The sequence below is a fragment of the Macrobrachium rosenbergii genome, chromosome 11 (genome assembly GCF_040412425.1).
Source record: "Macrobrachium rosenbergii isolate ZJJX-2024 chromosome 11, ASM4041242v1, whole genome shotgun sequence".
NCBI lineage: Eukaryota > Metazoa > Arthropoda > Malacostraca > Decapoda > Palaemonidae > Macrobrachium > Macrobrachium rosenbergii.
The window spans coordinates 17,204,650-17,229,634 of NC_089751.1; the positions used below are offsets into that span (position 1 = coordinate 17,204,650).

The 24,985-nt window shown below is 34.2% G+C and overlaps 1 protein-coding gene and 1 pseudogene across 1 annotated transcript in view; one reads left to right on the forward strand and one right to left on the reverse strand.

Moving 5' to 3' along the window:
- Nucleotides 1–9,729, reverse strand: part of LOC136843208 (uncharacterized) — a 57,057-nt gene extending 47,328 nt beyond the window's left edge. The window contains exon 1 of the mRNA XM_067111293.1: nucleotides 9,607–9,729. The gene's annotated coding sequence lies outside the window, so the exon portion shown is untranslated. The remainder of the gene's footprint in view (nucleotides 1–9,606) is intronic.
- A 4,471-nt stretch (nucleotides 9,730–14,200) lies between these two features.
- LOC136843207 (uncharacterized) overlaps nucleotides 14,201–24,985 on the forward strand; it is a 31,055-nt pseudogene continuing 20,270 nt past the window's right edge.

Consider the following 24,985-nt stretch of genomic DNA (forward strand, 5'->3'; position numbering starts at 1 on the left):
GTTTCTCTCTAGCTACCGACGAATTTTGGAGCTCTCGCCATACCTGCAGTTGTCATAGTTGCCTATGACGGTTTTTTTCCAAATGGCAAGTCTGCCTCTTCCTTGTTGCTGAGCTCTGGATTATTTTTGTTCATCCCACCTGGACTGCACAGAGGTACTGTTGAGTACATGCCGATGGTCTTCATATAGCAAAGAAATAGGGTCTTTTTACTTGTGGTGTTCGATCTGCACTTTAAAGGCCAAAATAATAAATTACACAGTACACTATTGGATATCTTCTCATGTGTACTTTTGTATTATTAGGAGGATTATATCCATAGAACAATCGATATCTGTCAGTACCTGTACTCTCTGGAGCCTACAAGAAATATCCCATTAATCTGATTCACGACTAACACTTCCTGTCAAAACGGTTGACAGTAACGCACGAACGGTTTTTCGTTTTTTTTTTTTTTTTAGCAATCACTGTTGTCTGGCAACCGTCCAGGCAGGTTATGCGTTTCACTAATTCCAAAACAACCTTTCAGCTACGTTACTTTTTATGGAATAAGGAGACAAAACGTAATTTACATTTTGGAAAGGAAGAGAAAAGCTGAATAATTTAGTGCTGGACAGATGCATTCATAAAAAGAGGTTCGGTTCTACGAAAGTAATACGCTTATTGACACGTCGCCCACTCTTTGAAATCACGCCCTGACATTTCAGTCTTTACTTGCACCCAGAAGATAAAAAGAGATCCTAAAAATGGTTCTTCATTCCATACTTTTTCTGGAATTCTTGAAAAAGATCGAAAGAAAAAGATAAAGATGGCCGAAAAAGTATAGGGAACATCCTTTGATTTTAAGCCTAAAACGATGACAGCTCGACGGTTATCTGGACTCCGGTGAGAGAGGAAAAAAAAAAAAAAAGAGTAGAGAAAAATAAAGGGACAGAAACTTGGATATAAAGAGGTCTCTCTCTCTCTCCTTCTCTCTCTGTCTCTCTATCTCTCTCTCTCACACAGTTTGGTTGGAATTTCATATCTCTTTCTCGTATACACCTGCACACTACAGCAATGACGCATTAATGTGACGATGTACATTATATTATATATATATATATATATAATACATATATATATATATATATATATATATATATATATATATATATATATATATATATATATATATAAATAAGTATTAAGCTACAAATGTCCTTTAACATCCAATTCACTCTACCTCGGAAATAATATATTTTCATATATGTTACCCGAAGGGGAATTTTTTAGTTCATAATAAGTTCATCGTATCGTGCCCACGATACGACGAAGTAATTATCAACTAAAAAATTCCCATTCGGATAACGTATATGAAAATATATTATTTCCGAGGGGTAGGCCGTAGCCTCGATCGGCTGCCCTGCCTGACATCTCTTAGACCCCGGTAGCACATGTGTATATGTATCGTGCCAAATCCCCAGCTCCCTTTCTCCCAGCAGCGAGGAGACGTGAGCGGTTAGGCCGACAGTTAAGTCACTGTCAATCCGAATCAACTGTAAAGGTATTGTTTCTAATCCTGGGTAGTGTAGATGTGCTTATCACCATATAATTTCATTTAGGTGTGACTCATTGCAATGGTAAATTAAATTCTATATTAATTGGCATTTGTCGCTTAAAATTTGAGAGTATGAAATAGCCACGTGTAAAGCAGTTACAAACTGTATATATATATATATATATATATATATATATATATATATATATATATATATATATATATATATATATATATATAATGTCACTGCTTTACACGTGACTATTTCATATTCTCAAATATTAAGCAACAAATACCAATTAATATCAAATTTAATTTGCCATGGCAATAAGTTACACCTAAATGAAATTATATAATGATAAGCACATCTACCCTACCCAGAATTCGAAGCAATGGCTTTACAGTTTGATTCGGATCGGCAGTGACTTATGCATTCAGCCACAGTGGAGATAAGTTGAACATAACAGCGTGGATTAGACAGTAATTTGTAAAACTGAAATCAACTTACATTTCTTGACTGCTAAATGCGTATGTCACTGCAATGTGTTCAGCCTCAAAAGGCGCAAGTTCGCATCCTGGCCTGGGTCGATGGCCTTATTATTATATAATTTATGTTTGGTGTATGGTATTCACAAAGTAACTGAATTTAATATTGAGATGTTTCTGATGGCTTAATATTTTATTTACAAATTTACACCCTGTATATAGGATATATATATATATATATATATATATATATATATATATATATATATATATATATATATATATATATATATATATATATATATATATATATATATAACATGATATATCTATTATATAAATATATATTCAAAATATATATTCATATATACAGACATAAGAGTATACAGTATATATCTATATCTATATATTTATATATACACATATATCTATATATGTATATATGTACACACACAAATAGACACACTGTACTGTATATATATATATATATATATATATATATATATATATATATATATATATATATATATATATATATATATACTATATATATATATATATATATATATATATATATATATATAAACATGAATATATTTGAAAATATATATTCATATATACAGACATAAGAGTATACAGTATATATCTATATCTATATATTTATATATACACATATATCTATATATGTATATATGTACACACACAAATAGACACACTGTACTGTATATATATATATATATATATATATATATATATATATATATATATATATATATATCTATATATATATATATATATATATATATATAAACATGAATATATTTGAAAATATATATTCATATATACAGACATAAGAGTATACAGTATATATCTATATCTATATATTTATATATACACATATATCTATATATGTATATATGTACACACACAAATAGACACACTGTACTGTACACATATCTATATTATATATATACAAATATATTTGAAAATATATATTCACACATAAGAGTATACAGTATATATCTGTATCTATATATTTATATATACACATATATCTATATATGTATATATGTACACACACAAATAGACACACTATACTATATATATATATATATATATATATATATATATATATATATATATATAAATATATATATAAATATATATATACACTGTACATTAATGTAATCGATTATATATGTATATAAGGTTTGAGAAAGAAGAACACTTTAGGATGAGGACCCATTGATATTCTGAACATTTCTCATCCATTTCGTTGCCTTAGAACGTCCACCACCAGGGAGAAAGTGAACTTATAATCCCTGACCGTAAATTTGAGGAAGTAAGAGTTTGGCAAGCAGTAAGAGGGAAGTTACGGTCAATCTGCTCACTTTCATGAAATTCTAAAGTCGAGCCAACGGCCAACTTTGTTTCATAAACAGCAAACATGAAGGTTATTTAAGCGAGAGTTGGCGTGAAACAACACTCGGGTTCATTCGAGAGCGAATAAAGGTGTAAGCTGATAAAAGGTGACGTTACTTTTATGGCACAACGCGAAGTCTTCCGCAAGAAAGACAACGCGAAGTCTTCCGCAAGAAAGATTCAAAGAGTTGAATCATTTCTTTACTGGATGTAGTTTAATGTCTGTCTTTTCTGAATGAGATAATAAAATAATATTTCTGTTTATTAGACGGATAACAAAAATGTAATCATTTAAGAAATAGCACTTTTATATAGCATTTCTAGAGCTTGTATATGAAGAAAAGTCGGAAGAAGAAGAAATCATTCACTGAAATCTCTTCTATTAATAATTTTTCATTTTATAGTTTAATATCGAGTAAATATAGTAAGGAAAATTAATCTCTTGCTGCCACTGGCTTCAGAATATTATTTTCTGTTTTATAAGGTTGCATAATATTACTCGCTTGCGCTTTAGTATTTCTAAAAGAGCAGCTCTGAAATTTCAGTAGCATCTTTAGGCAGCATTTTTTATTCTAAATTTTGTTTGCTGGGCTTTACATATACAGTATGTTCTATTGCTCGTGTCACTATGAGACAATGTAAGGTTTTTGAGGAATTCAGCGCATTCCAGCGCGGAGGTGAACGCCTGATGATCTGCGGAGTTCAGCACGAAGTGCCCAGACTAAAGTCCCTTGGGTAGAGCCCTGAGAACGGAAATGCCGTCAGGGTTCTGTATCGAAAGTTCTAGAAGCTTCTGCCCGGGTATAACCAGAAGCTGGGTGTGTCGGGAGAAGATATTCGTGTGTTTGTGTGTTGTGTACAATGTCTCAGAGGCTAAGTGTCGGAAGCTTTTATAATAAGCCAGTCATTCGGTTTTGGAAAGCTAAGAGAGAAAGTACTCCTACGGACTCTGGCATCAGATTTCCTTACTGTATGCTGTTTCATGGACAGCCATAAGGAGCCACGCTAAGTCAGGCACCTGAACGGGGCCACTTAAGTGAACAGGTGACAAAGAGGCATGAAAAGTTAGAAAGGGAAATCTCACAGTGACTGGGGGTGGGGGTTGGAAATTAATCTCACATTTTATTATCGTTTTATGACTGATTAATGTAGTTCAGTAATTTGCTATTATTATATCTTTCATTTACTCTGTCATGTTATTAGTTTGTAGAATAAACTTTACTTTTTTAAACACAGTTTAATTTACACACACTAGATTAAATGCAGGATTTGAGAGAGAGAGAGAGAGAGAGAGAGAGAGAGAGAGAGAGAGAGAGAGAGAGAGAATGCCAAGTCGCTCGAGAGAGAGAGAGAAAAGCCACGGCCACCAACACTTCAAAGGGGTAAGTGTTCTCAGTCTGGTTTCGTTTAACACACACACACACACACACACACACACATATATATATATATATATATATATATATATATATATATATATATATATATATATATATATTTATATATCTGTAGTATGTATATGTATATAATATATATATATATTTATATATAATTATATATATATATATATATATATATATATATATATATATATATATATATATATATATAAAATATACAAATACAGACAAATATACACAGTGTATATCAGAAATTTTGTTTGCGTGCCTCTTTGGTTGTGTATGTCTGTCAACTCGCACTAAATGTCTATAACTATCCAGTTGTGAATTGGACCACATTTGCAACGTTTTGTTAGGATTTTAATACAGTGCTTTCAAGATATAGGCTCAATGATTATACAACTGAGAGGCGAATCACGAGGACCAAGGTGCAACTTGCATAACTGTATAAGAACAAGCTAACCTACATAGCATCGGACCCCAAAACCACATGGGCCCGATCCTTTCATCTAAGTTTTGCCTCTCTTACAATTTTTTAAAAACATTTTTTGTGAATGGGAACTATGAAAAGACAGCCTTTTTGTAGAGATGACCTTCCCCGCAATTTGGGGTTTCCACAAATTCTGAATGTAATTTTTGCACTTTTTCGCGAAGGAGAGAGAGAGAGAGAGAGAGAGAGAGAGAGAGAGAGAGAGAGAGAGAGAGAGAGAGAGAGAGGTTGTTCTGCATTAATGAACATTTCTCAGAGCTTTATTGTTTACATTTTTTAAAATAAAGTGAATTGGCTAGAAGTTAAAGCATAATTCTCAAAAATATATCCATTCGATATTCGAAACCTCTTAACAGGATCAGTATTTTCTTTTACGCTGTTAAAATACAGTTGTGTCACTGTAAAGAAGAATAAAAAGGATGACGATAATGGCACCGGCGGCTATTTTCTTCTTAACGTGATAACAAGAAAGAGATACGAGGACAAGAAAGAAAGAACGAACGAAAGAAAGAAAGGAAAGAGAAGCATAAAGGTATCACGTGAGAAGTTGACCTCTTTACCCGAGCCGGATCTCGGAATCGATTAGCACGTGAGATGACACACCATTAGCACAAAGGGATCTAATTGTACACACATGTTAGAGCTAATGGAGTGGATGAGTATAAGCTTAAGGGTTATACCCATTAGCGCATAAAAAGCGTGAGTGACTAAATAAATCTGTAAGCATTCACCACAAACAAGTTGCCTTTCATTTTTACGTTAATTAGCGGCTGCAAATAATTCCCCTACGACAGGCTGGCCGCTACAGGGCACCCACTCATAATTAACAATTACTCCCCTCTGATGTCAGCTGACGAATGTGATGAACTGCTTGTTTAATTAACTGACAAAAGGAACGCGGAAAGAGATCCATTCGGCGCTGCTTTAATTCATTTAACATCAATCAGTTAATGCGATACAACTCTTGCGCAGCAGATCTCGTTGAATCAAAGCAGTAATCATGTATTCAGGAGATACAAAAGCTATTATATTGACCATTTTAATTCGTTTCGATTAAATGAAGTTTTTTCCCGGGATGTCGTTTGAAATAGCCATGGATATTAATACGTAAATACTTCCTGCATTTTTTACTTGACCTTCATATGAAACTGAGCTTTGTACGTGACCTATTTTAGTTCATTGTTCAGATATTTTAATCAGAGAGATTCTAACTAAATACAGTAAGACTTACACAAAGTCTTACGCACACACACACACATACTCACAATTCATACATGAACAATGTTGTTATTCTGGTGAGGAAATGTTTGATAAGCACACTTTTACAGTGCGATAGCATGAAAAGATTACATTTACACTGAATATTTCCAATGTTGATTTACTGGACTCTCAAAGCCGATGTATTAAGGTATACAATGCATGTTCTCAGATAAATATATCTCCCTGTCACGTTTATTATAATATGACTGCACAACTTTACTGTAGCAAGTCTAAAACATGAACTACATAACGTCAGCCCCTAACTTTTTTTTTCCAATATTATGTAGTACTTTATCCAGGAATTCAGAAGTGACAACATGAAATTCTCATAGTAAAATCGAAGATGATGCAAACATTTTTACATTAATGTGATGTCCAGATAGACAGTACACATAAATAAAATAATTTGTCGTTTTTATTTATGTGTGTGTGCTTGTGTGTAAATATATATATATATATATATATATATATATATATATATATATATATATATATATATATATATATATATATATTGTTACATATGCAAACATGACTTTCATACTCACAAATATCAAAACCCAGATATCATTTAATATTTAATTCAGCATACCTTGGGAAAAGCTTAACCCTAAGGGGAATTATAACTGACAAGTGCATATGCCCCGACCGGGATTCGAACCTGGAGCTTGGATTACATGAAATAATAAATATTCGACTTTGTCTACTCGAATAGAAGAATGGATAAAGTCGACTGTTTAGTGTTGCGCATAAACCAAAGCTTAGATTCGAATCCTGGCTGGGGCAAATGTGCTCATCAGTTATAATACCCTCTGGGTGTAAGTTATTCCCAAGGTGAGATTTTGACATTAAATGGCATTTCTAGATTGATATTTGAATACATATATACATATACATATATATATATATATATATATATATATATATATATATATATATATATATATATATATATACAGTATATCTTTACATATATTTATATATATGTATATAAAATATATATATATATATATATATATATATATATATATATATATATATATATATATATATATATATATATATATATATATATATATATATATATATATATATATATATATATATATATTATAGGCATAACAGCTAAATTTATCACGCTGATAAGTAGCTATAAATGGTCCAGTATTGCTCGTAATGCATGCATAGTGAGTTTAATGAAATGCTATTGGACTTATATTGAACAGTATGTTTTAATCATGTAGTAGTGCAAACTGCGGACAATTAATTCATGCATATCAATGAGAACACAGAACTAAGTGAAAATTAAAATGCTCTGATTTCTTTTGAATTGATTTTTTTTTAGTACAGTTTATCTTTTAACTCTTGTGATCTTTTACACAACGCCAATTGCTCATGTATTGTTTAATGGTTACACGTTTGTTACTTAAAAAAACTCTTGTAATTACAAGTTAGATTATACAATGCAACTAAAAGTTGTTTGAAACTGTTTGGACTTCAGACTTTTTCAATTCCACGTGAAATATATTTGAAGTCGAAAGATGATAATGGGTAGGTATGGGATGAAAGAAAATCTGATCCCACATGACAGCATGGATTAAATCAAAAGTTTGCACCAAATTTTTTTCGATAGTAGATGATTTCAAATAAAACTCGAGACAAAATAATGAAAATATCTTATGATAACAAATAAGCTACAGAATTAAATAAAAATAGGGTGGTCTCTTTACAGATAAATCTGCCTGCCACTGAAGAAGTGGGCGAGATGCTTACAAGTTAGGTGGTGGACAGCAAAAACATTTGAGTGGGCGAAGGAGAAATCAGTGTGTGAATCATTGAGAAATAAGACTACGGGACTTCTCCATATTTCTTGGTTATCTTTTAGATATTGCGTTTCTTTGTGCTTTTCAAAAGGCTGGTGTCGTCAAAACGTCCATTTGAGGATTAGAAAGCTCTTGTATGTTGAAATAGGGGTTACAGTCATGAAGTAACCCTTCTGAGGTAAGTGGAGGAAAGCTGACGTATCTAACCGAGTCATGAATGTCAGGCAGCCAGCATTAAACTTAGCATAACCCATGTTCGTGGCCCTTAGTTTCTGTTACGTAAATATTAGGATTTAAAAAAAAAATAAAAAAAAAAATCTTTTGCGAGCTTTTATTTATAAACGAACGTTCATCGCTCGCTAGAAAAACCAATGACCTAACCGAGAAAGGGAATGGGGTAAGCCTTTAGCTTTTTTCTAAAAAAAGAAAAAATGAAGTGATGCTTTTTTTCTCTGGCTCTATTCAATCAAAGTAGTTGCAGAGCCGCACGACGTCTATGAACCAGACACCTATAAAGAGAAGGGATTTTTTTTTAGATGAAAGCCATCATCACAGTCTTGGCCAGCGGGAAGATCGAGACTGCAAAATAAGGGAGAACAAAAAGGAGGTTTGGAAAAATGTTCCGACTAACTTTGTTCCCTCATTATCGCTACGTCTTAAACTAAAAACTCATTATGAATGAAGTTAATTACTTTGATGTTAATTAAGGGAGAACCTTTTCTTTATTCACGCTCCGAAAAAGGAGGAAATTATTGCAGCGAAGTTCTAAATGATGATAATGAGCTGATAACGTCTTCAGACAAGTGATTATCAGGTTATAACGTCCGTGTAAAAGATTAAATAATGATAAGATTCGTTTTTTAATTACAGCACAGACGCATGTTAATAGCTAGAGCCAAAGGCAATGCTTCTGCCAAGCTATGATGGGGAAATGTACTTGCCTAGATGAATCCAGCTTATAATAGATGAAGTAAGGAAATTTTGACTACTGAATGAGTAAGAACTGCTTATACATTCAAACGCTGACACGCACATATATACACATATATACATAAATATATACACACATATATATACTGTACATATACATACACATTATATATATATGTATATATATACGTGTGTGAGTGTACACACACATATATATATACATATACATAAAATATGTATGCGCGGCTACTGTTACTTACAGACAATACTACAATTTCCTCCACACCCGCTTATCTTCAGGAGAAAACTTTCAAGGGAAAGATATTAGCTACTGATACGTTGTTCCATTTATTTAATGCCGACAGCTGTTTCCGTCATTGACAGTTCCACCCACAATGGCCACTGAAGCTCTGGCGAGGAGCGTCGAGGGGACTGTCGGCATTTAATAAATGAAACAACAGCAGCAGCAATTTTCATCTTTTTCTTCCACTTTTACCCTTGAAGACAAGAAGAGATAAGGGAAATTGGAGGTGTGTCATAAAATACAAGACGCCACATGCACCTTGGCATGAGAAGCTGATAAGAGAGAGGATGTGTTTATATATATGCGCACACACACACGCACACATATATATATGTATTTACACATATAAATACATATATATATATGTATTATATGTGTGCCTCTGTGTATGCGTAGGTGCGTGCAACACCAAAAAAAAAAAAAGAATTCTTATAATTTTCAATTTCCTGTTACATTATGAGTTGATTGCATGAACTGTTTCATTTACTTGAATTTTTCGTCGGTGACTAGAAGTTCCGCACACACACACATGCGTATAGTAAATTTCATCATTAAACGAGAGATTTCTTATTAGAAAGCAACATTTCAAAGAACAGATAAGAAATCTGTTCATAGATGAAGAGCGCCCGAAGGAATGTCAATGTTATTCTGTACAACGGCTGTAGAAATCTTGTTCAAAGGACATTAAAGAGGCCACTTATTTTACAACAAATACTTAGTCCATTACATGTTTATCCTTCTTTTGTATGCTGCCGCCATTTCCTTAGTCGCTTTTTGCATGAAAGACTTTAATCATCGCCTTATCCTTGAAAGAGGTAGTGCCAGAGAGAAAACAACACAACAGTCAATACCACACTTAAGCTTTAATTGCTGAATCACTGATAATCCCCACGTCAGTTAAACTCTATTAGCTGCTTCATACACCTATACAAGAGGCTCATCAGCAGGATATTGAAACCTCACTTTACACTGTATCATTTACCTGTGTCCTGCACAAACTCTCAATCTTCCACGACGTTATTAGGCCTTTCCTCTCCTTTACCTCTGCACTATCTATCCAGCATTTTGTTGATCTTCCTCTCCTTCTCCCTTCTAACACTCCTGAATCATGGACTCCTTTCCTCCACATATCGTACTACAATCTTTCCACATGACCATTCAGACTGAAAATACTCTGACCCAGTTTTTCGCCTCACACTGACCTTTTTTCTCACTTCATTTTATGTCTGCATCTCTAATCCTTTCAGTTCTTCTCACTCCACATCTGCCATGCAAATAATCTTGTGATCTCAGGAGCTTCAACTTTCATTAACATTCAATATCTATACTTCACTTTCCTTAAGGGAAGTTGGATTAAGAATCCCTTCATACATTCCCGCCTTGCCCTTCGTGAATACTCAGGTTATTCCCGATCGTTTGCATATACTCTGTTACTTTCCTATCTTCACTCTTTCTATGATTCGACTATTTTCTTACTCTATATACTGGCCTATACCTAATACGAGTTGACTCCTTTCATTCTTCTACCACGCATATTAACATTTACCCTCATTACCTTATTCTTACTTATATTTACTCTCATCTCTCTCTTCCTACAGGCTACTTCAAATTCTTTCCGTAGTTTCTGTTCACTATCTCCAATCATCTGGAAACAATAGCCATTCCACAGTCATTTTATGATTCGTTTCCTTACTCCTTGCTAGTCAGCTGGTGGTCAGTGTAGTGGCCTGCCACTCAGATGTCGCAGGTTCGCGTCTCCCCCAGGGCGATGAAAAATCGCTGGCTCTGTATCATTATCAGTTACTGCTGCAGTGTGGGGTCTGCGGTGAGAGGTTGAAACCAACATTCTGTGGAAGCTTGAATTTCAAGTCAATGGCTCCAGTGTGCTTGTTCCATATGAATAGGCTTCATCTACTGGAATAATAATAATAATAATAATAATAATAATAATAATAATAATAATAATAATAATAATAATTTGCACCTACATCTAAGTGTCTTTCTCTGATTTCTCGTAACGTTCTCTCTATAATGATGCAAAGGAGCCACGTACACATACCACACATTGGTCTTAGATGTACCTTTATGTCAGAAATGTTGTTCTGCTATGTCCATATCCTAATGGATACTTCATCTCCACCACTACTAACTTGACTCTAAGCTATTTCTCTTTACAGCATACATCCCCACCACCTTCCACATTCTCTCCATTGATTATATCATATTTTTTATATGAATTTTATTCTAATAACAGTTTTTCTTTTTTTACTTTTAATCTTATTGCCTAAACCCGAAATTTTCTTTTCCTGTCTATCTTTCCGCCATCTGCCTTACTTTCTCCATCAGAATTCTATCTTGCACCTTTCTCAGTCGGCTAAGTTATGTTATGGTCTCATAATTCTTAAAGTTTGCTTTATCCATTAACCTTTCTACAGCAGAACACTTATTCTGTTCACCCATTCTTTCAAAATTTTTTTCAACATCTGGAAATATCTAAGAAATCCTGGTCAGCCTCTCGGCTACATTTTCGCAATTCTACCCCAGGAGATCATTAATAATTTGACAATTTTTTTATTCTGTCTTCTCACCCTTCTACCTGAACAAGCAGTGCCTGCTGAATCTAGGACTCCATCCTAAGATTTTTGCATACTCTACCTCCATCCCTTCCAACTTTTGTGTCTTTATCCTTGAATGTTCTTCTCACTTCCTTCTTATCAAATTCTCTTGTCTCAATTACACTTAATTAAGACAAGACATCTGTCTAACTTAATCAATGTTTCATTCTAATAATGATCAAAGCCACCTCCAGCCTCACAAGTACCTCTTCTCAGCGTTATTTCCATCAACCTGATCTTTCATCCACTCTGTAATCACCATCTTCCCTTTTTTGGAAGCCACGTCAAGGCTTTTCCAAACACACTTCCATCAGATTCTCTCCATTCACGTTTATTCCCGGAACTTCATACTTACAAACAGTGCCAGCTTTTTCCTCTCTCACCTACCTTTGCATTCTCATCACCCAATGTAACCACCCTCTTATTTTCTCCGGCCGAGCTCAGATTCGGACCCTTTCAGGTGTATTCTCTTTCATTTTCATTTCTGCGAGTTTTTCTGCTGCCATTCTAACACTTATCCACTTGATCTTCGAACTAACTCATTTGTGCACTTTTATCCACCTCAAGAGTCTCTCTGAAGTTTAAGTGCCACCTTCCTGGCTCTTACGCCTTCCAGCTACCATAGGCGTAATCGCTTATTGACTCTCCAATTCCTGCCCATGCTGTCCTATTATCAGGCTGATTTTATAAAATAACAATTTACAGAAATAACTGCAAATTAAATATAATTAATTGATATCTTACCGTGATTAAAATGGAGTAAATGAATGAGATAAAGCAAATGCAATAAAAAAGAAATGAAACAAAACAGCGGTTTATATGCAGGTACTAAAAGAAGCAGAGGAAACCGCAAAATTTGAAAACCTTGTTGTGGTAGGAAGAACACCATTTCAAAATTGTCCACGGGACAAGAACCGGTCCCCACATATCGCGAACCACACTGAGGACAGGTAAATAAATAAAAGACACCTCAATTGAGATCGACAGGAAGCACAGGTCTCTCCCTCCTCAGAGATCCCACCGTAAATAGATTAGTAACGACAAAATGAAAATTGATTTGGCCACGATTTTCCTCTCTCTTAAACCCCCGTTCTCTGGCACGGAACAACAGTTTCAACCCCAGGCCCATTCTTTTCACTGACAAGGATTTTACAGTACTGCCGTTTCGTTAGAGCCCTTGGCCTACTGATTTCCGACTCTGTGAATAAAGAGGATGTAACCAGAGCTGAATAACAACTAACATACGTATTAGATTAATAATGTTGCAATTTTGTTTTCTCCATATGCTGTTAGAAAGGTCAGGTCTCTTTCAATCTGCCTGCCTGCTTGCTTGCTTCGTAAGTGTTTGCGTTACTTTCCTTTGCATTTTCCAATTTATTCTTTCCTGTTTTAGTGGTTTCACTTTTAACCTTATTTCCTTTTTGGTTCTGTTGTTTTTATTTTATTTTGCCCATTTTGATAAATTTGATGAAGGAGAGACAAACCCTTTTATCGTTCTTTTGAATGAATATTTAATAGATGTTCTGCAATATTTATTATCTTCAAGTTTAAACTTTCAAGTTGCTACTGAGATATATATATATATATATATATATATATATATATATATATTAACTATATATATACAGTATATATTTATTATATATATACATATACATATACATACATATATATATATATATATATATATATATATATATATATATATATATATATATATATATATATATATATATATATATATTGATATATATATATACACATATATATATGTGTGTGTCTGTTCGTGCGTGCGTGCAGGTACTTGTAGCCATTTGCAACTGATGCATACCAAAGCCTATTTACATGTTATGTTATCATTTACACTATAATCTTCTTCTGCGTCATACCCTGATCACTTGGAATGCTTATCAGCTGCCTATCAATCCTTTGATAAGCAGCGATAAAGAATACATGTGATAAGAGGCTAATTAGCACTAGCTCCAGCCCTTTTATTCAACAGTTGTCGTCGTACGTTTTGTTTGTGTAGTAAGCACTGACATACTTAAGAATTTCCTTCTCTTCTCAGGTGAGTTAAAAGAATCCTTAATATTGTAAATGAGAGAGAGAGAGAGAGAGAGAGAGAGAGAGAGAGAGAGAGAGAGAGAGAGAGAGAGAGAGAGAGAGAGAGAGAGACTACGAATAGAAGGAATTTTCGAATTTTCAAGAAAAGTTGGAAAATCTGCGTTACGTTCATATGTTCCGAAAAGATATTTTCTAAGACGTTAGTGATAGATACAATTTTAAATACAAGATTTAAAGAACACACCATACAAGATGTTTTTAATTATAGTTACCACTACAGAATTAAAATAGAAAAAGGCATAGTATTTAAATCGGAATGAATTAAGAATTGTTAAGACTACATCAGACCAATTTAACCAGCCAGTTAGACCATCGGTTTTAATGATAGACCTTACTACGTTTAGCTCCTGAGCTTATAATTTCCACTTAATTAAAACTGAAAAAAATGAGTAATTTCATCAATGTGGTCTCCTCTGAAACGCATTTAGGGCAAATGATATTTAATGCAGGGAAACAACCGAAAAATGTTGCAGGGTTGTTCTTTGTAAAAACTAGCTGGACAGACTCCATGATTTCGACGTAGACGACAAAGAATTCGACGTAGACGACTCCCAGATTCAACTTGAACAGAAAGAGGAAAAGTTGGAAAGTTCGAAATAAGTCGAGTCATTCAGAGTCAGCGACTGTTAATATCAAAGTCTGGGAACAAAAGAAGTGCTGATGACTGTATATCGAATGAGAATCTCGAGTCTTCTTCTTGGATTTAGCGATACGAGTGAAATATGCGTCCATCATCAGCCTTACCCTTCCTTCTAGCACCATTTTTACTCCTTCTTCTTTTGTTTCACACCCCCCTCTCTCTCTCTTTGTTCTCTATCTCTTTCACCTCCTGTGCCTTCACCCTTTTATCTTTCACTTCCTCTTCGTTATCTCCTATTTCCTCGACTCCTTTCCCTCTTCTTTTTCTTTATCCCGATCCTTCTTCTTCTCTCTGTAATCATCTTTCTAGATTTATGGACTGCAAAGCCGTAAAATTTCCTTTTGCGCATCTGAGAGAGCATACAGTTAAAAATGTTTTGAAATAGAATTTCTCAACTATCTGCTAACGTCTATCTCGGTCTCTGTGACAAAAAAAAAAAAAAAAAAAAAAAACTAATGAAATATCTGATACAAATATATTATAATAAATAATAAAAAATACTGGAAATGTAAGGCTGACGATGAAACATTAACTCGGTAAACGTTCCCCATTTTTAGCGGTGAAAAAACCCCTGGAGTGGAACTGAATTTTCGTTTTTTCCGGGAGAAACTTATAAGTTTATTGACACAAACGGATGTCATTTTCGCAGACAAGCAAAACAGGACCTCGCTTGTTCCCTTGCCTCCGGGACGGACATGTTGGAATTCGTGACATTTTTCAGAAGCGTTTAAAAGTGTAGAAGTTTTGAAGAGAATTTGACGACTTGTTTGGGGACGACTTACTATCAAGGGAAAGGGACGAAAGCTGTCTTTTATTTTCGGATTATTTCTTTCATTCGGGTTGGTCCGAAAGATACTTTTTCATCTATCGTGGGAGAATTGGATTTCTTCACAATATTTGTAGTTCAGAAGTTTTGCTACAGTTTCTCGGTTATCAAGAGAAACTAGAATTTTGGTTCAATTTTCTTTCATTTTGCATAAAGTATTTTATTAATGACCGGCAGTAGGTGTATGAAATTGGTGAAGCAGAATGAGAAAAAAGAAACAAAGAATATATTTCTATGAATTTTATGAAGGGAAATGAAGCTAAAAAGTTGAGAAACAGATATAAGGGTACTAAATCAGGCGTCTTGAGAACATAAATGATAAGAAAAACATAATGTGACAAAGGTATAAATAACATACAAGATTTTGTTGTTCAGGTGAAAACTGCAGTTCCAGAGATCCTTTGTTGTGTCCTAATTATATCCTAGTTGTACTCTAATTCTGTCCTAATTAAGTCAGAACGAGACTTTTAAGATGCCAATTTTATGCGGGATAATCAGAATTTTATTTAGAGAAAGATTCTGAAGGAGTGAAACTGTGTTTGTAGCCGGAATATCACAAGATTAATTAGCAAAAATATAACAGAGTTTAACGAGAACCGAATAATTGGATAGCCATCCTGGGGTATTAAAAAATAACTTTATGTTATGTGGTCAGCATCGACAAAATAAGCAAAACGATAGAAAGTTAAGCCATACGTAAGATTTTAGCTATTTAAGACGAATGCCATCTTCTGCTGCTTATCTTGACATTAAAAACTACGGTAGACTTTCACGCGAAATTAATGGGAGATGACTGATATATGAAACAAAAAATGGAAGAAGAAATCTTCTAGAGGTTTCTGGTCGGAAACGCGAAACAGAATATTTTAAAGACATGACATTTCTAATCACATAAAAATATTAAGCAGGTTAGGAAGAGTGATTGCTTTCCAGAATTTTTTTTTTTTTTTACAGATCACGTCTGTACAAAAAATATAAATGTTAGTGTTCACAAATGGGTTGAGAATAAAAAATTGAGAAGCAAGATCAGCGGTGACCTTCTTCTAGAAAGTTGGTGTGTTATTTTAAGACAGTAACCTTTGACTGGCATAAAGATCTTCAATTAGGCTCTCTCTGAACTGTGACAAGAGTCAAGACGGCAGGAACACCTCTGTCACGATCTAACGAGGAGCTAAAAGAAAACATGGAAAAGGATGACGTAGAAGTAAAGCATAGGAAAAAAAATCAATGTTTTGCCGGAGACAAAGAGACCAGAGAGTACTGATATTCACGACTTCTACAAAGCGAAGTTCAAAGAGACTCTGTTTGGTACTGTTGTTATGCTTTTACGGTTGTTATGGTTACAGACGGTTCGTTTTTGCTGAGAAGCTTATCAGGAAATCACGTGGATGATTAACTGGAACAATATAGATATCAATAAAGATTTTACGTCAACATAAATAACTTTCCACGCATAATAACTGAGAAAACCTTTTCTTGCTTATTGTAAGGTTAACTATCATTGCGTTTCAGAAAAAGAGTAGAGCGACAATATGAGAAACGAAAAAGTTTTTCGGAAAAGGTATCCTACTTTTTTCTAGCATGAACATCGCTACGGCTAAGTCCGATTTCTGTTACCACTTAATCAGGTCTGTTATTCGGGCGTACAGGATTATGTCAGAGCTTCGGCGGAAGCATAAGAAGGTAAATCAAGGAAAGCCTCTTACTGCATTAGCGAGGATGATAATGTTATATATATACAGTATATATATATATATATATATATATATATATATATATATATATATATATATATATATATATATATATATATATATATATATATAAATTTTTTTATGGAAATCGAGATATTGCAGACGTGGCAAAAACGGACTTTGCTGATATATTCTGAGACGATTTCAGTCGATGTGATTATTAATATGAGAGCGCCCGCTTGTTGGTGTTGAATGGAAAGGCAAGTAGCCTTGTGCAGATGCTTTGGAGAGAGAGAGAGAGAGAGAGAGAGAGAGAGAGAGAGAGAGAGAGAGAGAGAGAGAGAGAGAGAGAGAGAGAGAGTTTGCCTCAAAACTTTGTGACAGAGAGCGAGAGGGAGAGAGAAACTTTCCCTAGAATTGCATGTAAAAGAGAGAGAGAGAGAGAGAGAGAGAGAGAGAGAGAGAGAGAGAGAGAGAGAGAGAGAGAGAGAGAGAGCGAGCTTGTCTCGACTTCATGAGAGAGAGAGAGCTTGCCTACTACTTCATGAGAGAGAGAGAGAGAGAGAGAGAGAGAGAGAGAGAGAGAGAGAGAGAGAGAGAGAGAGAGAGAGAGAGACGGTGGGACTGGAGGGAGGTTCAGAATACGTTGCCTGTTTGATCGATAGGCTCAAGTGCACCAAGACTTCTTGATAGTGAATAATAAATGCTGAATAATAAAGGACGGCTCTGAAGTGATGTTTCGCGCTAATGAGATGAGGGAGGGTCTCCAGAACAAAATGTCAAATGCCACTTGTCAGTTCAGTCTGAATTCGAATTTGCAATTTTCCTCCTCCAAATTTTTTCTGGTTTATATAACCAGTGCGACAGAAACGGCTGTTTCACTTGGCACACTTAGTGATTAGTCAGATGCGTTTGCTCAATTAGGTCATGCGAATTACAGCAAAGCAAGAGCAATGGTTTTAAAACTGCGAATTTAAAAGCTGGAATGAAATGGGATGCTTTTTCTATTTAACAATTCATACAAGATTTTGATTTCTACCCAAGGTTTTGCTTCTTGCTCAAGGCTGTGTAAGTATGAAAAAATAGAAAGATTTTAACGCATAAGCAAATCAAAGAAAGAATTAAAGAAAAAAGAAGTATTCCTATCCGAGCCTTATTTTGAAGGTACTTTCCCACATATCATGCAATGACGGTTTGTGAGCCTATGTTACCTAAGCTGTCCTTTAAACATGGCCATTTTACCCTAACCTGTCCTAAACATTCGCTATGATTTATAATTTTCAATTTTAGACGTGTGACCTTCTAATGCAAGGGGAGTTCAACTCTGATATTTGAGACACGAAATTTCAAGTGCATGAATAACACCACGCGATACCCTGCTGGTTCCCCCGCGTTCGAGATTTCGAAGATATCTTGTTCATGCTCAACACAACATCGCTTTACGAATACTTAAGGCAAACAAGTGAATGCTATTCCCGGAAACAATCCACCTTGTACTTTAACAATTTATTTACATTTTTCTCTAATTATTTACTGGTTTATTAATTTGCTTTTTTCCCTATAACTGATCTCTTCTTATTCCATTTCCTATTATCTTCTGTAATTTCTTTCAAATGAACACTATATTCTTTGGAAGCTCGAATTTCAAGTCAATAGTCCCAGTAGGCTTGTTTCTTACGAATAGGGTTTATCTTCTGAATAATAATAATAATAATAATAATAATAATAATAATAATAATAATAATAATAATAATAATAATAATAATAAATGATTATTATTATTATTATTATTATTATTATTATTATTATTATTACAATTATTATTATTGTCTACCTTTATGCTGTTTCCCTGCTAAGTTACTTTCGCTTCATTAACTTCTGACCTCTAAGGAAAGGACATTAACTTATTTAACGAAGTAATTTTCAACCGAGGAAATTACATTTGCCCCAAGACACCAGTCATGTAATAACTCGCTTTATTAAATGGCACTCTAGAGAACAGAGTAATCAGGATCTTCACGGAAAATTAGCTAAAAATCTACTCATTTCGTTCGGCAAAATCTTACTTAGCAGCCTGATGATCGAGAACACGATTTATAATCCAAGAAAACGAGGAAGATGGCCTTTTGGGCGATTCAAGAAATTATACAGAATTCAATTATTTACATCCTTTAATAGAATGTTTTATTTGCATTTCCCTGGAAGACCCATTTGTTGCTAAGTCTTATTCTTGATGTTATGGCAAATTTTTGTTATATATACGTTGCAAAAATGATTCATAATAAGAGGAATATAGGCAATGAGGTAATTACAGTGAACTAAAGTGAAATGTGGACAACTGACTAAATTATATTTAAACTTTGTAAATGTAGTATTTATTCTCTTTCCTAATACCAAGAAAATTAACCTACCAGAAATCTCTCTACAATACCTCCGATTTTATATTCGATTCGCGTGGCATGGTTGAATTTTTTCTTACTGGCATATCAGCATCATTAGTATCTGTTTATTTTTTGTATATTTATTTATTCAGCTATTTATTCTTTTACTCGTGTTGTTTTTAACATTAGTCGGCAAAGCAAGATATCCCCGTCCTTGTTAAATTCCTTGGCGTATATGATCACTGCTGAATTATATGTATAATGAACAAATAACAACGATCAAGCTTATCACTAGAATTTAAACTTCTTTTACTTTTTTCTTTATGAATTCCAGACAGTGATGATGACTCTTACCAAGAGAAGCCTTTTCCTATTGTTGTGGTTGGCCCTCATATCAACGATTTCCTCAGACTACATTATCGAGTCCATTCTGTGTGATGACATTCCTGCTATTTGTGCTCAGAATGAACTTCCATACGTAAGTCGGGATTTCCAGATCTACTAAATATTCGACAGAATGCACTCGGACACTAAATGACGAATACAATTGTTTGTGAATGCCAATGGTTTGTTTTTTTTCGGTCTTGATGTAAGTGCGGAAAAGTGACTGAGTGATTAGCAATAAGTACTGACTGCTTTTTAGACAGGTCTCGAAATGGTTTTGTAGAGTTCCCGTAAGCTTTGGCACTCACAAGTTTGCTACGTGTTTCTGCATTTTTAATTGCTGCTCATGGTTTCTCTTGCCAAAAAGAATCGAGGGGTTAGCTTGCGTTAGAAGTAACTTACTTAGCTGTCGTCAAAACGTTTTGCATACTCACACGAACACGCACACAAACACGAGTATATATATATATATTATATATTATATATATATATATATATATATATATATATATATATATATATATATATATATATATATATATATATATATATATATAAATAATGTATATGTGCATCTATATACACACAAACATACAGACATATATATAGGTGTTTGTGTATGTTTGTGTGTCTACATATACACGCACATCTATATATATACGTGTATGTGTGTTTGTGCTCGCCTTTGTGTGGGTATGCAAAACGTTCTGACGACAGCTAACCCCTCGACCCTTTTTGGCAAGAGACATCATGAGTAGTACTTAAAAACGCAGAAACACGTAGCAAACTTATGAATGCCAAAGCTTAAGGGAACTCTACAAAACCATTTCGAGGCCTGTCTAAAAATCAGTCAGTATCTATTGCTGATCATATATATATACTATTTCAAAGCAACGTTCCTTTCTTTCTAATATATACATATACATCATTAAATGGCAACGCAAGGGAAGCATTAACAATCTTACAGCCAAGATTTTAAAGTCATTTGTATTTTATTCTGTACGAGAGTCAAAGCTTACAGGAGGGCAGTTAAAAATATTACAGTGATTTTTTCCTTTAATCTTACTTATTGCTGTTTCGCATTTGGACCTCACTAACGTATTAATAATGGATACAGTTGGGAGAGTTATATCATAAAATGATGGCGGTGTTGCGGGATGGGTTATTTCTGTATTCTGAAAGGACCAAAGATATTTTAATATTCTGACCACGAGACTCAGGTGCAGAAAGCAAAAGCAGTAAATATAATAATGATGATGATGATGGTTTTAGCAATTGAACATTACTATTAATGATGATTATACCCATAGAAGTTGTACTAATAGCAGCAACATTAACGCTCTAACAGTTTATTATTATTAATTGGGCGGAGTAACAATGCTTTTCATTGCAATGATTACGCCCTGTTTAGATTGTAAAAGAGCCTTAGGTGCAATTACGTTCCAGCAGGGCCTATGTATCACGTATGCTGGGCTGTGCTGCATCTGGTAGTATGTTGCCATAGTGCTGCAGTTGTTTTTTTTTTTTTATCTCTACCTTAACGGCATTGAATTCTATCATAATGTTTCGATGGTCTTTTTGTTAAGGAATTGACGAACAGAACAAATGAAAGCCAATCTGATGTTGTAAGTTTAGAGGGAAATTGCTCCGTACTGGTCGTGGGATAATCCGGACCACGATCTGAATTATAATTCTAGATTTATAAAATCCGGATCATACTATTTTGAATGTGATGTGCTGTGCTTCATTTGGTGGTATATTGTTATAACATGAAGGTTTTTTTATTTTCTCTTCCTTCACGGCATTGATTCTATCATATGGTCTCGGTAGCCTTCCCGTTAAGGATTTGACGGATGAGACGTATTTACAGACATACCTAGTGTTATTTTTGAAATAATATAGAACATACACGACAAGTAACCCCTAATAGGCTTTGTAGGCGTTCTCTTTCAAAGTACCATCGTAAATCATTACGAAAATCATTATCACCACTTTTATTAATATCAAACTGCAACGGTTGAAATACAAAAACAGTGTCTTAGTATTCACATTCCTGCGCGAGACAGTTCCCACCTGACGGACATTGGCAGAACTGACGAAGTTTACGATCCGTATGACAGGGAAAATCATGGAAATATGATAACAAGAAATGATTCTTTAACATTAGGATTCGTAGCCAGAGGCCACTGCCGCACACACTAAAGAACTGACATTTTCGATGAAATATGCTTTGTATAATTCTTTTTTGCTAATAACTTTATTAATAATCATACTGCTATTAGAACATTAGTGTTTCTGTCGTCAAAACTTTTAATTTCCTGCAACTGACATCACTACTATTGTTATAACTATTATTATCAATGTTCAATTGCAACTACTGTCATATTCATTACCAATTTCAAGTTGATGATAATTTTGGTTTTTTACAATAGATAAACCTCTTGTCCGGAACGTAAAAAATATCGTTAATCCTTCCAGAATAAAACAAAACTTATCTGTAACCCCGTTCAAAAAACAAAGGTTTAACATTTCTTTATCACTCGAATTCCATAACAAAAGCAATTAGTCCCCACAAATACGTTAGAACCTTCGATAGCGAAACTGCAATCAGATGGATTAAATGGAAAAACCCACAGCATTACTTCTCAACGCCCTCCTCTAAACTTTGACTTTTGAACTGGATAGAATATTATACGGATGCATTGAATATTGTTGACTAAAAGAGCGTGAATGCCACTCTTATAAATCTTATATATCTAACTATCTATCTATCAATCTGCCCATCTATGCACGCACACATACATACACATATATATGTATATCTATATATACAAATATATACATTATGTATGTGTTCATACACACACACACACACACACACACACACACACACACACACACACATATATATATATATATATATATATAATCAACACAATCACGTGTGGAACAGAAATAAATTTCTGACCCACTAGGCCATACAAGTCATAAAAGAAGTTGGAACCTGAGGGCAACTACACCCAAGGAATTACCTGACCCAGTTGAAAGCATTTCATTCGAATTATCCCTTCTGGGTGAATAAGATAGAAATAATCAACACACAATCACGTGTGGAACAGAAATAAATTTATTTCTGTTCCACACGTGACTGTGTGTTGATTATTTCTACCTTATTCACTCAGAGGGGATAATTCGAATGAAATGCTGCCAATTGGGTCATTGCTGAGTCGGGAAGTTGGGGAAAATACGCTGGTATGCAAGCAGTTAGCTTCCCAGGTAATTCCTTGGGTGCAGTTGCCCTCAGGCTCCAACTTCTTTTATGACTTGTACGGCCTAGTGGGCAGCGCCCTTGCCTTTCAATTGAAAGACCTGGGTTCGATCCTGATGTGAGTCAGAAATATACATATATATATATACACATAAATATACATATATACTGTATATACATACATATATATGTATATATATTATATATACTGTATATGTGGGTGTGAGTGTCCACATATAATATACATATATATGTTTATATATATATATATATATATATATATATATATATATATATATATATATATATATAAACATATATAGATAGAGATAGAGATAGACAGATAACTAAACAGGCAGGTAGATGGGTAGATAGATATTTAACAGGCTTAGCGAATAACAAATAACCCAGAAATGTATACCTAAAAATAATCAACCTTTGTGTGATATGTCCAATTCCTCTAGCAGACGACAACAATTCAACAATGCAACACTTCTCCACTGCATAATTTATCACAATCCGTGAACAACTTAGGAATTGACATCCATTAGACCTGACTTGGTTCTCTTAAGTGACAGGTGATTGGCACTGAACTTTTATTTATACAGCTTTTATAGCTTGTTAAAGAACGGAGTTACGTTACCTTTTTAATACTGTATCAAGCAGCTTTTAAAAATACGCAATCTAATGTAATATTTGTTTGGATAGAGTTTTGAGTTTGCCAGCAATTATTGGCATCAGGCAGTATTTAGAATAAAAAATAAGAAATTTCGACAAAGAAATGACACAATGTTTGATACATTTTGGAAAAAATGCATAATCATAATTAAAAAATACCATTTCCGTGACCAGTAAGCTGCCCAATTCAATAGCTTACTAGCATGTTTTACGTGGAAAGTTAACTTTGACAGTACATAGACTCTAAAATTGGCTTTAAAAGTGAAGAGTGGACTGTATAAAATATTCCCTGAATATCACTACACATTTCAGGAAAGCGACAACGAAACCATATGCGGATCACTGGACAGATATCTGAACCCTGCTATTTGCAATTGCGGTCACAAATGTATGGGATCGATAGGTAAGTTGCAAGTAACCCCAGGTATTAACGGGGAGCAATAATAGGTACGTTGATAGTAACCTCTGGCCAAAGGCTTACACTCTTTCTGTTACGGCCTCGTTTTAAAAGAGTCTTCCACTGGGGTTTTAGTGTCAAGTATAAGACTCTTGCTTACCAAGAAAAAGTAATTTTCATTACAGTGGCGACGTGATCAGAATACGTTTTGATCATGAAAATAATGATTTTCCGTCTTGATTTACTTCAGACACTGTTACAATACAATCTCCTATTGGGTAAGCCACGTAAAATAAGTCTAATCCTTCGGGCCAGCCCTAGGAGAGCT